Source organism: Gallus gallus, chromosome 12 (genome assembly GCF_016699485.2).
Source record: "Gallus gallus isolate bGalGal1 chromosome 12, bGalGal1.mat.broiler.GRCg7b, whole genome shotgun sequence".
Lineage (NCBI taxonomy): Eukaryota > Metazoa > Chordata > Aves > Galliformes > Phasianidae > Gallus > Gallus gallus.
The window spans coordinates 3831817-3846498 of record NC_052543.1 but is presented as its reverse complement, the minus strand read 5'-3'; the positions used below and the strand labels follow the sequence as shown (position 1 = coordinate 3846498).

Here is a 14682-nt window from a genome sequence, read left to right as displayed (position 1 = left end):
GGTGGGAAGCTCTGAGAGAAAGGAAGGAGAGTGCTGAGCAGCCTGCAGGGTGCCACCACAGCACAGGGAAGGAGCAGCAGAAAGACACTGCTGTGCCCATACCCCTGTGCAAAAGGGACTGAGTGCACCCTGCAGCCACAGCATTGAGCCTGGGGAAGGGGAGGTGCAGTGTTTCCCCCAGGTGTTTTAAAGTGACAAGCTACAGCTGTTGATTTTGGTTGCCTGCTCTGGATCTCAAGTTTTAGACCAATGTTTGCACCCTACAGAGCAGAGAACAGACATTCTGTTGGCACTCCTACAACCAGTGATCTACTTGCAACCAAAGGGGTTGGGCCCCCATACAGAAGTAACTGACTGCAGCCCCACATCCCGGTTCACTTCACAGCACAGGTCTCAGCTTCTGTCAACAGCAGGAAGAGCCCAGGACCAGCTTCTGTGCCATAGGGAAGGAGCTGCCAAGGGCTAACACCACTCCAGAACCTGTACACAGCCCCAGATGTAGGATGCATCTGGAACTTGCACATTCATTTGCTTCACATAACAGCTTTGTTTGGCTTTTTGTTTTGGTTACAGAAATGACAACTTGTTTAGACAGCACGAACTTGATCTCAAGCTACTTTAGGTACTTGTGTACTGTTTTGGAACTTTTTCCAAATGCATCTACCGCTTTATTCTCCAATGTGCTTCAGAGCTTATTTTAATTCATAGTAATACTAAGTCATATTTACTGCTATCTAGAAACTTTACTTTTAATTCACCATCTTCAGCTACAAATATCAAGGAAACTGTTATTGGCGTTATCAAGTATATCTAGAACTGTTTTCCTTACCACTGAAGGCCAACAAAAAAAAATGCAGCTAAGACATTCTCTCACGGAGATCACAGCACTCATAAATAATACTGCTGTAGTTACTGTTTTCCAAATTTATTTTTTAACATCTGTGTTGCTTCTCAGCCTACCCAGTATTCTAGACCGCGTTCTCTTTTTTGACTGAGAAATCAGTGTATTCAGAGCACAAGTTCTCATTCTTCCTCAACTCAGCAGGGACAGGAAGACATCTCACATTGGAAGCTTATACCTGCAGGCTAACAAATCGTAAGCATAAATCACTTTTGAGCAAGTCCAGGAAGGTCATGTCACCCCCCCCCCCCCCCATATGTTGCTGGAAGTAAGAACCTACTCTTTTAACTGAAAATATATCAAAGATAAACTACATAAACTTTATCTCCCTGAAACCATATTTTACCTATTTAACTTCAACCATATTTGACCATAGTCAGTTCAGCAGTGTTTCCACCCATAAATACAAGGGCCACAGTACAGCTTTTTCTGCTCTCTGAGAAGCAGAGGTTGAGAATTTACATACAGCATGCATCCAACCTTGTATTTTAAATGCAATATGCAAATATTTGCATATGTCTTCACTAATGACTTTGCAAGTTCTCAACTTTTATTTTTACAGGCACTTCTAGAACAAAATCAAAACTGAGCTTTTATACTGCATCATTTTACCCACAGTTAGAGGGCTAAGATTTAGTTAAAAGGCAGTGAATGAGTGAAAGCGGGGGTGAGGGGAACTGGCTGAATTAATCTCTCATTTTAGCTTTAAGGCATCTATGAACACTACTCAAAGTATTAAAAGAATCAGCCTGCAGAAATAATAATCTTGTTTTATTTATAGTTGAGGGTCATGGGAAATCTGTCCTGATACATATATATAAAAATACAACTTCCCAGATTAATTTTGGCAAGAGAATTCAAAGAATGAGCAGCTATGGGAAAGTTTAAGTTCTCATCAAATACACCTGAGTATCCTTGTTCAAAAATGGTTTATAACCCTGTGTCACTCATTAAGGAGCAAGTACTATAGTGTAGCTGCAATAAATAGTTGTGGTAATTTAGAGTTTACTAGAAGTATATACATCTGTAGTTGTTACACAATATGTAGTTTGTGATTTGTCACTTGTAATTACCATGTTATCAAATAATTAAACAAGAAAAACCTATAAAATTGCATTAATTAGTTCACTTAAGAAAATTATGTAATCACTAGCCTTTTGAGAAAAGGCCATATGGATATGTACAAGTCTGCTGCATGAGCTACTGAAACAGTATCCAAAACTTCTTATCCCTTACAGGGAAAAATATGATAGCAAGAGATGCCTTTTTTGTGTACTTACTACTCTGTCAATTGCTTGCATTACAAAAATAATTTTGTCACTTCAGCTTCAGTTCAAAACGCTGTCTATTCTGTCTGCTGAATCAGCTGTGTGCAACATCACCAACAAACAATAAGGAACTGAGCCTGAACCCCAAGGTACTCATCGACCTTGCAGCAATTGTGTCAAATCTATGTTCTTATATGCCTAGTCATTCACCCTGCTGCTACACTGCTGAAGTAGTTCTGCCCCTATACCAACTGAAAGTAGAAGATACAGGTTAAGATGTTTCTATCTGAACAGCCATTGTAGTTCCCAACTCCACACAATTTTTACAGAAATGCTAATAGATTTGAGTCATCCATGCCTCAGCATTTGATTACTCACAGAAATAGCACCTTAAGTGGCATCATACTCATTCCTCTTTTTCCTTTGATAGAGGTAATGTTTTTGTTTTCATTCTTTTGGGAAAATCAGAGACATTGAATCTTAACAGTAAACGCATACAGGAGCACATTCTCTAGAACATTCATGCTACCGCTTTACCTTTTTGAGGCAGCTTTCTGCTAACCTCTGCAGAATGTGGCATGCTGAGACCAGAGCCTTGAACCACGATTTTCACTGACAATAACAGCAACAGGAACACGTGTTCTAGCAGGCCATCATATACCAAAAATAAGGATGAGGAAAGCACACCTTTGTAATTCACCAAAACAGAAGTTTTATGTTCTCCACACCACATTCAGTAATCCACTCCATGCTTGCTGCTCCCCACAGAAACTGAAGAGACCCAAGGTAACAACACCCAACTATACAAGACATGGTCTGTATTATCCTAAACAGACTGTGGTGCCCACCTGCATTGAGGTGCCTCAGGAAGGAATCCCTTTGTGTTGACTGCCCTAAGACTTCCTCATCAAAAATGCTGCAGTTTCCTTCATCAACACTGCAGGTAGGTTAAGTGCTGGTGTCAGGTGCCTGCCAGCTGGAATGCAGCACCTAGGGGCCCAACTCTTCACTGCCTCTTCCATCACACTTTTAACGACCTGGGCCTGGCCACTAATAAAGTCAGTGATTTATTTATTCAGTAAAGTATGTTCATTAACCATTAGGAGAAGCTAAGGCAGCACTTCATCTTAAGAGAAGCACAGGAATCTGTGCACTGAGACATTCTCTCATATGCATACATGCACAGAAATAACTCCGAACATCTTACTTTCCTTAGTAAGTTTTCTCTGTTATCATCTATTTTTATCCCTATCTCTCATCCTTCTACCTCAATCAAGAAGGCAACTTTGTGTTCATTTGACTAAATATGCATTTCTACACAGTTCATTTATATGCCATTTAACTGTTGATTTTCAAATACAAATATATTTATTACATGTATACTTAATTCAACAATGATTATTTGGACCTATAATGGAACCAATTAATATCCCAAATGGGAAAGGAGTCATAAGGATCATTAAGTCCAACTCCCGGCTCCACACAGGACCACATCAAAAAAATTAAATCAGACCACATGTTTAAGAGCAGTTGTTCACACACTTCTTCAGCTCCACTGCTGTGACTATTTTCTCAGCTAGCCTGTTCCAGTGCCTGACCGCCCTCTCAGTGAAGAGCCTTTTCCTGATATCCAACCTGAACCTCCCCATCAGTTTCACGCCATCCCCTTGGATCCTACTGCTGTCACCAGAGAGAAAAGATCAGTGCCTGCCTCTCCACTCCATCACATGAGGAAGCTGTAGGCTGCAATGAGGTCTCCCGTCAGACTCCTCTTCTCTAGAAAGAACACAAAAAGAGAGGCTTTGGCAACTTACCACTCGTCCCTCCTCTAGACCATTCACCATCTTTGTTGCCCTCCTTTGGGCACTCTGATAGCTTTACGCCTTTTTTGTACTGTGGTGTACACAGCACTCAAGGTGAGGTTATGTCAGTGCAGCATAGAACAGGACAATCACTCCCCTTGACCAGATGGCAAAGCCACGCTTAATGCACTCCAGGATATGGTTAGTCTTCCTGGCTGCCTGGACATGTTGCTGATTCATCTTCAGCTTGGTGTCAACTAACACCCCTTTCAGTAGAGCAGCTCTCCCCTAGGCTGTATGTAGAGCCAGGGTGGCCCCTTCCCAGGTGCAGAATCCAACACTCATTAAACTTCTCACAGCTGATTGCTCAGCTCTAATTTTTCTAGATCTTTCTACAAGGCCCTTCCACCCTTTACAAGTCAACAGCCATAAAGAAATGTTATCCACTCCCCACTGGAAAAGAGTCAGCATAACAATACTCTTTCCATTTCTATTTGTCGTCAGCTATAAGCACTATTACTTCAGTTCGCCTGGAGACAGCCAAGTTCCTGGTGTTTGGTTTCTAAGATAACAGTTCTGTTAACTCACTTCAACAAACATCCACAACATTCAATTACTCTAAGCACACAGGGCAGAAGGGCTCATGCACTTGGTTTGTTTAGATAGCCAGACTGAAAGATACCAGAGATCACCTTAGTTTCTGACAGCGCCAGCTTCAAGGAGACTGATGCCAACCCTAAATATCAACATTAGTCGGTTGCTCTTCTTCAGAGCTTTAGGAAGTTCATATAAACGGCTTCACCTCAATGATACCTAATTAGTTTTATAGACAAGGGAGCTGGAGCGTTAGTTCATTTGTTCTTCATCACTCCTACCATCCAGTAACCTGAATTCCTAGTTTCAATTACCACGTGTCCCAAGCTTAATTATTTATGTCCTTAACACTGCCTGAGTGCTATATAAAGCAAGAAACTTTTCTAGCTCTTCTACAGTGACCATTTTACTAACTTCAGTAGTTTTGACTGGACAACAGTTAATTTTCTTCCTAGGGTACCTTTTGCTTCCTTTAATTTTCAAAAGAACCTCACCTACAGCCTGGAATTTACTTTGCCAGCTAATCTCACTACTGACGCTAACACACATGGAAGCAAAAGGAGCAACAGGACGATTAATCGAGTAACTCACTGCTCTTCTACCTCTTGCACTATAGCAAACCATTTGGAGATCAAGTATTTATTCTTGTCAGTGAAATCCCTCCCGCTGATACACAGAAGCTTCCTCAGCTACTCTAATTGACCACAAATTAACTGCAAAAGTAGCTACATTAAAAAGCAAGACAAACAAATAACTAAGATGGACGCGAGGCCCCACTTGACCTAACCAGCCTTTTAGGCAAACATAAGCCTAGTAAATAAATTCTGGCAGACTCCACCAATCCAATGCTTTCTCCTCAGACAAGCAAGAAAGAACATTTGGGTTGCATGGTGCTTCAGAACCTCCCATATCCATACAAAAGGGACAGGTGCCCACAGTTGCCTCATTTAGAATCAGCACTTGACCCTGCAAGCAACTGCAAAATCAGGACCAAAATAAACTTCCCCCAGCAGACAGAAGCAGGCCTGTTTACCCTTCAGACATGTTCAGTACTATTGTTTTGCTCATGAAGGCTCTTAGTGATACCAGACAAAGCATTTGCACAGAGGGCAACAGTTGAATCCAGAAAGAACAGAACTCACCCAACTGGCGAAGGAATCTGGCTACACAGCACTCCATCTCAGAAAGCAGCCTGGGTCCCAGAAATGCTCTCCCTTCAGTGGCTGGCCCTTATATGAGACCCAGGAGTGGGTGGGGGTGGGTGTCCACTCCTTCTGGTCACCTGGGGAGTGCAGGTGCAAGCAATTTGCTTCTGCCCCCTGGGCCAACCGCACCCCTTCACCAGGTGCTCAATCACCAGCTCAAGCTGTGACCTAACAGTTCTTCTGCAACCATGTATTCCCAGTTTTATCTACTGGCACACATGAACCCATTTCAGCTGTACGTTATGCCTAACTTCGTTGTGCACTTTCAGGACTGAAGACTGAAATACTATAGTGTCAGTGGTGCTACTTTCCCTTCTTCTTCCCTCCCACAAATGCTGCTGTCATCTCACCTTATACATGCCATAGTGTAACACAGTTCATGTATTTCACCCTACTCAGAAGCAGTTAGAACAGCCACATTTCTTCCTTGACACAAAGCTTACGAAGGATACCCAGTGGTGCACTGCAGCACAGCAACAGCCCCTTGTAATGCATAGGTAGATTCAATTGAAGACATAAAAAACTAGGCTATTACAGCATAACATTTTGTAGGAGTTCCAAATTTAGATTTCCTAATGAGGCAACCTGGGAAACATTTATCTGACATTAACACAGACACGTCCAGTCTGATCTTTCTTTTTCATAAAGTCATTCTGTGTGTGTGAAATGCCTTTAGAAGAACAAGTTTCCTTTTGCTTAAAGTATTCTAAAAATATTACTTCCTAATAAGGATCTCATTTGCATGGCAAATTCTCTGCGCGGTGTCAGAAGCGTCTTTAAACGAAGACGTCACACTTAGAGGAGTTATTGTGCACGCAGATAGGGGTTCTCACCAAACTTTCCTGGTGATACCTTCATCTCATGTTCATCATCATGTGCTCTGACACTCTGATAAAAGAATCATAGTTTTTCACTGTAAGAATTCTTTGCTCATGTATGAACTCAAAGGAATGCCATCCAGTTAAGTTTGTCCCTGCTTTACTGGCCAAGTACTTGAAAGAGATTATTCACAAAGCTAAAAGGCGGTATGTGCACTGCCTGTGTTATCCACTGTAGCTCTTGCAGGAGTAATGCAGGCTTTCCACCCCACAGATTTAAACAGAAGAATCTGTAAAATCACTGAGGCTTTAAAATTGGAGAAAAATAATACCAACATCTTGTTTTTTAACTTGTAGTATCTGCTTTGAAAGTATGAAAGCCAATATTCTTCAGCTGTCTGCACAACACAAAAAAACCCAGGCACACTCACTGTGAAAGAGCCTATGTACAAAGTCTCCTATCTTGAGAGAACAACTCTGGAGTCACTTACTCCTGAGAGGCACCCAGGAAACATTACATCCATCAGGAAGGCTTGACCCTGCCACAGACAGCAAGAGCAGTGCGCCTTCAACCAGTCACAGGCTGAGAAACTTTCACTTTGCAACCCTGACTTTAAAGATGTCTGCTTCCAGCATACACTGCGCTTATTTGGAAGCATTAGTTGGCATGAGAAAAGGCACTCTTCTTCAGGTATTCAAACATCACTACGTGCCTCTGAGCGGTCGGGCAGGCGGATGGTGGCATGGAGTGCAGGGAGCTTTCAGTCACGCTTCCCTGGAAAGGAAGTGCAGTGGATCTTCACATGACGTGACCAAAGCTTTGTGGTGGAAATAAAAGGCGTTTCTTACTGCAGCTGAAGAGTCTGAGCGTGAGATGAGAGCTGTGCATCAGACAGCTCAGAAGCTGCACGCTGAAAATTTGGGGAATTAATGACCGAGTCAAAAAAGAACCCCCAAATAGACTGCTTCCACCACTGCTGGACGAAGCTTCCCAGTTTTTATCTGCTGCAGTTTCCCACTTGAATCTGAGATTAGATACCTCTTTTTTATTCTCTGCCACCAAGCTTTTCCACTTTCTTACATAATAGCAAATACATCTTTTATAGCCAAAGAGCATCACTACCTGTTATGTAACTTACCTTTTTGGGGCAGCTTCACATCTTATTTTTACTGATAAGAACTTCAATGAAACCACAAGCTGTAATGATGCAAACAGAAGACAACTGTGCCTAAACTTAAGCAAAGAGCAGTGTTTATGCTACATGGAAAGTGCTAAGGGTAAGAAATTTCATCTAACCAATATGCATACGAGACTGACAATACTGAGGAAGCATATACAAACAAACAGTGGAAATACGTGTACAAACATACACAAAACAATTAATTGTCAGATAATGAGGGAGCAATTTAAGTGTGACAAGCAGATGCATGACAGCTAAATTGGAAACAGCCATGTTCTACTTCTGAAACAGGCCAGGATATGTAGATGTGCTCCGTAGACCCAGTTTCAGATGCTTCCGAGAGCCACAGTGATTGTGAACAGCCTCTTCTGGGTAGCACTTCAAACAGAACTCAGAGAAAGCTCAGACAAACCTCCTCAGAAAATCCTGCACTGCAGTAACTGTCCAAAAATTAAAAGCTGTTTCTTTAGCTCATTCTACAACTAAAACCAAACATGTAAGTGTGATTTCCACCTTTCTCTGGCCACCCACTGGTTTACACAGATGAATACTGGGTGTAACAGAGAGATACCTTGGTGTAGTGTTTATGCTCACCAGCACACAGTGAGCTCATCAGCCCCGGGTGCTGTAAGCTCACAGGAATGACGTAGCAGAGATCGGGGAGCTTCTGACTGGTCAGCAGCAGTGGTTACAGAACCCAGCTAAGCTGAGTGCTACTGTATTCTATCTCCCTGACCGTAAGAAATACTTTCACTATTCTATTCTCAGCAGGATGCTTAGCTTCAGCACTACAGGTTTCTGAAGACATACAGACTTATTTCAGATTCCAAGAATTAGAACACGAGTTGTGAAATTTTTTCCCCATTTTCATAGAATCACAGAATCGTTTGAGTTGGAAGGGACTCCCAAAGGCCATCCAGTCCTACCTGCCACAGTGAGCAGGGACACCCACAGCTCCATCAGAGCCCCCCAGCCTGACCTCGCATGTCCCCAGCGATGGGACATCCACCACCCCTCCGGGCAACCTGTGTCAGTGCCTCACCACCCTTATTGTAAATAACTGTTAGTTAGGAATTAATACAGTAGTGGTGTACACTTAACAATAACATTTAGAAACAAAAATGTATTTAAAACATTGGCTGTAAGTTTGATGGCAGCAATAATAGCACAAAGGGTACAGGTGTTGCTCTGCAATCATTTCCTCGCAGCATGTGCACGGAATGGGTAACATTTTAAGAAATGCAAAGAAGATTCTAAAAAGCCATTAAGTTGTAATTGGATTTAATATAATCAGCTGCTTTCACTTGCTGTGTTACGCTGGAAAAAGGAGATAGCAAAAAAGAAACCTCGTGCATTCAGTCAGTGACTTGCATCAGTTCAAAGAGACCACGTAACAATCAGAAAGGTCAGGCTTCTTCCTTCCATATGGTGCGAACTGAACGGCAGCACACAGCAGCACCGATTCTCCTTTACAATCAGAGCAGCACTCTGACGTCTGCGTGCTAAAAAAAGACTGAGAAGCTCTTCAGTCGGCACTGAGCGCTCTGCTGCGCGCCACGAAAACAGGCTATCTGGGAACCTGCAGATTACGAGCACAAAACACTATTAAGATGGTGCCAGAAAGATTTATAAGCAATGCAGGAGGGACCTTGAAATCTCCACTTGTTCAGGGCTTGGCTCGTGCCAAGGAGGAACTCAGCCTCAAAGCAGATGAAGCTGAAGTCACTGCATCCAACACGCAGCCGTGCTGCAGGAGAGAACCTGTAGGCGTGCCGCAGAGGAAAAACATGAGAGGCAAGTTTTAAGCACCTACGTGGGTACGAGAAGCGCGTTCAATGCACACGTCTCAGGCCTGCCGCCCCGCGCTGCGCGTAGCACCCCACGCCCGCGGCCGCGCAGTCCCGGGCCCCGCTGGCTGGGGGCGCTCCCTAACGGCGCCCGGCCCGCCCGCTGTTATAGCGCCTCCTGGCGGCCGCGCCGCGCACAACCCCGCGGCTCCGGGCCGCATCGCACCGCAGCCAGCCCGGCCGGCAGCCGCCGCTCCCCGCTCAGCGAAGCCGGCGCTGCGCATCCGAATGCAGCATCTGCTCGGGTCTGAGCGCAGTCGCACCCGATGCGCGCTGCGAGCCTAGACATGTAAAAACCCGTCTTCGCAGCCAACAGCACCATGGGCTCCTGGCAGAGCCTGGGAGCATCTTCCTTCATCACGAGCCAGCTTCAGAACGAGGTCGTCACAGAGAGCAAGGTTCAGCATCCAGTCTTTTGTCCTGGATCTTTAATAGAAAAAATAAGAGGGTTGTTTTTTGTTGGTTTTTTTTTTTAAGTTTGTTTTTTAACTATCTTTTGAATATTTGAAGTTTGATTACAACCTTCTTCAACAGAAGATGCAAAATGCAGGCTCAGCAACACGTAGCCAAGTGCGATGGCAATGGTGCAATGTACTCATTGCATTGCCCTGTGAAAGCAGGGGAATGCCAGTGTCACTGAGGGGAGACCGAACACAAATTCTTTGAAACTTTAAAAACTTTGAAAAATGAAAGTGTTGGTTTATCACCAGCAAAACAGGCTTTATGTAGCCTGAGCAAAGAAACAGAAAAGATGGAAACGAGCACACACGGCTAGAAGACCACACCAACAGAAGCACTGCAATGGGCAGCGCCAGTTTCTCACTAAGACTTTTTTTGTTGTTGTGAAGAATTTTTGAACAACTTTGAGCATCTCTAAGTTGCATTTTTCATCAAGTGAGTCTTTTTACTGCCGTTGCTGTGGGATGAATTAAACCTGAAAATCTGCATAGCTCAGCCCAGACCTTATCACTTCAGCTCATGGTTTGTGCCACACCGCTTCTGCAGCAGGAGCAGAATCCACTTACAATCCCCCTACACAAACATCAGTGCGTTCGAGGGTGCAAAAATCCATTTGTTAGGTTTTACGTGTGTGAAAAAATTCTCTGATATATGCAATAATATCAAGTTGTTCTCCTGTTATCTCACTCTCTGGGTATAACTACCCCCCACCAATATTTTACGCTAACAAGTACATGCAGATCAGCTTCCTGCGTTGTTTGTACAGCAATGGAAAGAGCTGCAAACTGAGCTCAGTGCCAATCGGTGATGCTGAAGGCCTGGAGACTGAGGCAAAAGTTCATACATGAGAGCCTTGGCATTAGAGTTTTCCATGTTAGCAAGAACGCTGGGGGAAAAGTCCCTAATTACACATTAACTCTTCAATATCAATATTTCATCACTAGACAGAAAAAGTCAAAATTCAACAAAAGATCTGACTAGTCATGAGTATAAATCTAGTAAAAAGAACTGGAAACTCCTATAAAATCCTCTTTAAGAGCAACTTTCACCTTTAGCTGGCACTTCCCAGTTTGTCTTACGTTCCAATAATAAGTAGATGTATTATTATGTTCCAACATGTATTTTTTTTGTAAGTACATGACTTACCATGCATCTTACTAGGCCCATAAAGCACACCCCAACTAACAGCATGGTTCCAATCTTTGCCAGCTAGGCTCCCCATCTGGTTGATCCCAGTGACTGTAGAAGGTGAGTGAGCCCTTCACCTTCATCTTATTTAAGACCTTCCATCAAATGTTTTAAATCCTCTGTCCTTCCTTCTACCAAGTGGGAAGTGTCACTAAGATTAAAACAACACATCTCTTCAAATTCCTGACACCCACGATTGTGCCTTAATAACAGATAATCAACAGCAGCTCTATTTTGCAAGGCCGCATGTTGGATTTCTCTGAATGGTTTCAAAACGTATAGGGCCAATGACTTGGGTAGCCACTGTTTGCCATCCCTTGTAAACCAGTTATTCTTCTTCTCTGGCCCCACAATTTTTAATTAGCTTTAACTCCTCTGGCAGGAAACACATTTCATCTGGCAGCATCCAAACTGTTGGGAGTAAAGGGAAGGTCTCAGATGCTTCAAGCAGAAGTGATGCGCTTCTTTTCAAGCTTTTTCTGCCCATCACTTACCTAGATTATCTACTGCCTCTTTGAAAATCCTGCCTGATGCCCCTGACATGTATTATAGCCACCTCTCATGTGACGTGTATTACAGCTACCTCTTGTGGTATATTCACCACCTTCAACAGGTGAGTAATTAAGCCCTCATGCTTTTCCTCTGCAAGTTAATGCTCATATCTTTTGGCACCGAGTTGGCCTACACTCCTTAAAAAAAAAATAGTCAAAACACTTTGATGGTTGTTTAGGTGGGCAGGCAGCTCAGCACCACGCAGTCATCTGCCCATTCCCCCCAGCCTTTCCCAGTGTGATGGGGGAGAGAATAAAAAAAACTGATGAGTTTAGATATAACTATTCACTGAGATGGAGAACGTGATCGATGCCCAGCTAGGCCTCAAACAACAGAGGGGAGAGATGAACTCCCACTCCCTTCAAAACTCCTTCCACGTGATCTCATAGAGTATGGAACATCCCTTTGGCCAGCTTAAGTCAGCTGTCCTTGCTCTGTTCCCTCCCAGCTCCTTGGGAATGTCCTTGGCCCTGTGTAACACTGCTTAGCAGCAACTATAAATATTGGTGTGTTATCAATATTGTTTGTTTTCCTGGAACCAAAACATAGCATCATACCAGACCCTCTGAAGAAAACAATTCCATCCCAACTGAAACCAAGATAGGCTCTTAAATCAGAACTGAACACAGAAATTTTATGATCAAACATATGGCCAGATAAGCCTATAAAACCGCTCTCTTTGGACACAAGTTTTGGTTCATCTGTACCAAAACAGACCTGGCCAATATTCCTGCAATTCCAAGGGACCACCACACTCAAGCACCTGGTTCTTCTTTCTCTAAACTTAATTATGTCTGGCCCCAATATATAAAAGGCACCAAATAAAACGAGCTTATTACTTGGAGGCCTCAACACAAGCGCACACCAAGCAGTGTCTGTTTCAGCACAGCTATCCTCATTCCCCAGCCACATGGCAACCAGGGGCTCAGTTGGGAATGATCCCCCGCAGCCCTTTCACTGCTGTCTCAGGGGCATTCCTTTTGTTGATGCCCAAACTCTTTACAACTGACACAACGCTCTGCCAAACAGGGTCTTCCAATGGGAGGGGGAGGGTCCCCTCACTCTTCTCCCCATCCCATCTCACTTTCCCTTTTTCCAGTGTTTCAATATACATCCTTGCAGGATAATTCTTCAACCCCCCTCCCCCCCCCCCCCTTCCAGCAAAGGTGCATTACCCATTATAGAGTTACATCATAGTGGCAAAAAAAATCCACACAAACAACATTCTATTTCCCATTTTCACATAATTGTTTGAAAGAAAGGTCCAGCCTTTCATTTTCCTGAGGCACCAACTGCTGACAGAAAATTTCTTCTCAGGTCCTTTCAACTATTTAACATGCACTGCATTGCCCCCACATAATCTAGAAGTTTGTCTTTGAGCTAATTCAGCTATAAAAATTGCAGCTTTTTTTTCCCTTCAATTTCCCTTTGTTTTTTTCTTCCTTCGCTATTTGACACCACCTACAATTCATCACATCAGCTATCTTATCCTCTTGCTCCCACCAACTATTTCCATGTTGGCATCATACTTAGATCTCTCTCTCTCACACTTCCTTCCTTCCTTCTTTGGAGATAGAATACTTTTTTTATAGAAACTATTTCTTCTGGTTGTTTCAATGTAATTTGGAGGGGTTCCGTTTCCCACTTCCCATAATTTCCTGGTGTAGCCCAAACCATTGGGTCAACTTCTGCATAGGCTTCCTCTGAGAATTTATGCACGGTTACTACAGTATTAGATTCACTCTGTCCCTTGGCCACATCAATTTGCATTCCCAATTTAGCCATTAAATCCCGTCCCAACAGATTACAATCACACTTTGGTACATACAAAAACTCGTGCATCTCAAATTCATCTCCCACATCTATTCACAGTGGAGGAGGCGTACCCTGTTATCATTCCCACTGACGCCTTGAATTACTAAAGATGCACCCAAGAGCTGTTCACCCCACCTCAAAAAGGAATTTTAACAACCATCAGAAATACCTTCTCCTAACCCGGACCCTCTCTACAGGTTATCAAGGGCTCTGTATTGGTGGGTCCCTAAAACACAGTGAGCCCCTGACCCCTGGCAGCCCATTTCCCTTACACACTGCACTTCTTCCTGACCAGGGGCTTCCTTGAGACTGGCCTGTCTCCATGGGCAGTTTCTCAAAATCATGCCCCCTTTCTCTGCATCCCCTTCCTGGCTTAAGTTGGGGAGATTCCCATCTCATTATTGGATATTCAACTCCTCCTCCACTCAGGGGTCACCCAACCCCTCTCAACCCACATTCCTCGGAAGCTTACAGGTCCCTGCACCCCTCCCCAGGGAGGCTGTAGGGATGACTGGCCATCATTATAGCCCTCGTTTTTACTTTTTCCTCGTCCTGTCTCATGTCTCTGGCTAACTCCAGAACTTTGACAGCATTATGGGCTTCTCTGGGTGTATTGAGGATTTGTCACCCCACTTCCTGAGATCCCTTTCCTCAACTTACCATTGCCCTCCCTTAGGCATTCTTCCCTTTTTACTCCCAACAGCCCCCATTTCAACTTACTGGTGAGATTTCTTCATTTAGTCTTAGCCTCCTCTGTTACCTTCATTTTTCTTTCTTCATGGACTACCCAGATCTGTCATCCTGTCTGTCTCTGGGATGGTCCTAAGAACCCAATCAATCCCCCAGTGCCAACAAACCCCAGAGCAATGTGATCACCAAAAATCGGTGAGGGCACCTGTCTGCTCAATCAGGAGCCCACCAACCCCAGAGCGGACAGATCCTGGATGAGCCCCAAGTTGTTGGGAAAACTTCTGCTCCAATAAGCTTGCTCTGTCATCTTTATCCCAGAGACAGAGGAGAGCCTTCAGCTTTCTTTATTTGAATAAAGAGAG

The 14682-nt window shown here is 43.7% G+C and overlaps 1 protein-coding gene across 3 annotated transcripts in view; it reads right to left on the bottom strand.

The window, feature by feature from the left end:
* Positions 1-14682, bottom strand: part of ATP2B2 (ATPase plasma membrane Ca2+ transporting 2) — a 392203-nt gene that overhangs the window by 350127 nt on the left and 27394 nt on the right. The gene's annotated exons all lie outside the window — the stretch shown is intronic.